We start from the raw sequence: 2,443 nt of genomic DNA, 5'->3' as shown, positions 1-2,443 counted from the left end.
CCCCGGGGCCCAGTCCCCCCGGGGGGGGGATGTCAGTCTGAGCAGAGGCAGTGCCAACTTAGGCGGGTGGCTTGTCTCCGTGCCAAGGCAGCTTCATGAGGGGGTTCCAGAGGTTCGGTGCCCTTTAGCGGGCTGCTGCCCCCCCCAACTAGGCCTAGCCAGCGGGGGCAACCAAAGCAGGGGCTCCGAAGACGGCTGGAGTCTTTGGGTAGGAGGCTGCCCTTCAGGTAGGTGGGCCCCGAGGAGCCATGTTGTGTTTTAAAGGCCGATGCCACGGCACCCTGGACTGGGCCTGGAGGCAGACTGGGAACCAGGAATGAAAAAGGCCCCCCCCCCCCGGTCATCTCTAGAGGCTCTGCTTCAGATGCCGCCACCATCGGGGGCCAAATGGGCGGGAACCCAGGAGAGGGCCAAAGCTCTGGGACCCTCTAACCCTTCCCCCACGGAGGTCCTCCTGCCCCCTTCTGCTGCTGTTGCTGCCGCTGCTGTGCATCTTCCACCCGTGGGTGGGGGACATTCCCTCAACGGCCCCTCCTGCCTAACCAATGTGTCTATGTTTTGTAACTGTTTTTTAATTTTTAATTGTGTGTGTTTCGGAGGGGGGTTGGTTTTAATGGTGTTAAAATGTGATTTTTATCATTTATCATTTTACACTGTTAGCTACCGAGGGCAGAAAGGTGGGAGACATATTTAAAGGGGGGGGGGAAACAAGACTGGAATGAGGTGGGGTCCCTGTGACCCCACTCCGGTCAGCGTTCTTTTGCTCGAAGTAAAGGGTCCACGGTCAGAGAGGGTGCTGTTCCCGGAGTGGGGGAGGGGGCCAGATGCCCCCTCCCGCCCAGGAGGTCCACAGGGAGGGTGTGGCAGCCACAGGCCCCTCCCCTTCTTCTTTCCCAGCTTCTGGCATTTTGAGGGTATACTCACACTTATGGAGGTTCCATTACTCTCTCATGGCTAGTAGTAGCCAGTGGTCGACGACTTCTCATTCAATACTACAGATTCTTTTCTCTTTTTTGGGGTATTTTATTTGGTATTTTTCATGAGTGTGTGTGCGCCTGGAAGTCATGGCGACCTCTGGTGATTGACCCCTACAGGGGGCCTGGAGGATATTCAGAGAGGTGGCTGGATCAAGCCTGCCCCCGCCTCCCGACCGCTGGTCTTCCTAGGAGGTCTCCCACCCGAGTACTTGCCAGAGTGGACCCTGCTCCGCTTCTGAGATCTGACGAGAGATCGGGCTTGGCCGGGCTATCGAGGTCAGGGCAATACTGCAGATTCTTTTGAAAGCCAGTTCTGCCAGCAATGATGAGAGCGTCCTCTGGCAGCAAATTCCTCAAGTGAATGATGTGTTACACGGACAACAGTATTTTATTCTGTCTCTCTGGATTTTCTGCCCATTGATGTTCCCTGCATGTTTTAGTGTTGCAAGTTCTTTGCCCGCCTTCTCCAGAGGAGGCATATAATTTCATGAGCCTCTGTCATGCTATCCCCCACCCTCACAGCCACCCCCACCTTGGGGCCTAACTGAGCATGACATCTTTATCCTTGCTCCCGCCCTCCCTGGGAGGGGGCCACGGACCTGAGCTGTGAGATCCGTGCTCAGCACTGAATCCCCGGCAGCCTGATTTGAGGCGAGGCCCCGGGTGCACAGGGGGTAGAGGCTCCGTTCTTCACCCCCCTGCCGTGTTTGTGACCTGAACTGGCCCTGGGCCGCTGCCGCCGCCCTGAGTTGGCACACTTTGCCTAAGGGGGAAGGCTTTTGAGTCAAGAGAGCAGAGGGCTCCAGGCGTAAGTCTGTGGTGTCGAAAGACCTGAGAGGGATTGCGGTTACAAGAGAGGAGGTCCTCTGACTGACGGACAAATTAAAAACTGACAGGTCTGGACCCACGTGGCATACCTCCAAGAGTTCTGAAAGAGCTCAAATGGGAACTTGTGGATCTCCTGACAAATATATGCACTCTCTCACTAAGTTCTGCCTCCATTCCCGAGGACTTTGAGGGGGGTGAACAAGCATGTGGGCAAGGATGACCCAGCTGATGCTGTTTACCTAGACTTCCAGAAAACTTTGATAAAGTTCCTCATCAAAGGCTCCTAAGTAAACTCGGCAGTCATGGGATATAAGAGGACACGCCCTCTTGCAGATTAAAAACTGGTTAATTAACAGGAAACAGAGCATGGGTATAAATGGGCAGTTTTCACAGTGGAAGGTGGTGAGCAGTGGGGTATTGCAGGGCTCAGTCCTGGGTCCGGTGCTTTTTTACTTATTCATTAATGATTTGGAGTTGGGAGTAAGCAGTGAAGTGAACATAAGAACATAAGAACATAAGAGACGCCAATGTTGGATCAGGCCAAAGGCCCATCCAGTCCAACACTCTGTGTCACACAGTGGCCAGAAATACCAGTGCCACCAGGAGGTCCAGCAGTGGGGCCAGGACATTAGAAGCCC

General features: G+C 54.6%; 1 protein-coding gene across 1 annotated transcript in view; it reads left to right on the top strand.

Moving 5' to 3' along the window:
• The window catches only part of LOC107124045 (semaphorin-4F-like), a 31,343-nt gene that overhangs the window by 9,602 nt on the left and 19,298 nt on the right, over positions 1–2,443 (top strand). The gene's annotated exons all lie outside the window — the stretch shown is intronic.

Source organism: Gekko japonicus, unplaced genomic scaffold (assembly GCF_001447785.1).
Source record: "Gekko japonicus isolate JY-2015 unplaced genomic scaffold, Gekko_japonicus_V1.1 scaffold2763, whole genome shotgun sequence".
Classification (NCBI taxonomy): Eukaryota; Metazoa; Chordata; class Lepidosauria; order Squamata; family Gekkonidae; genus Gekko; species Gekko japonicus.
The sequence above is the reverse complement of the archived record's forward strand: the minus strand, read 5'-3'. Positions and strand labels throughout refer to the sequence as shown.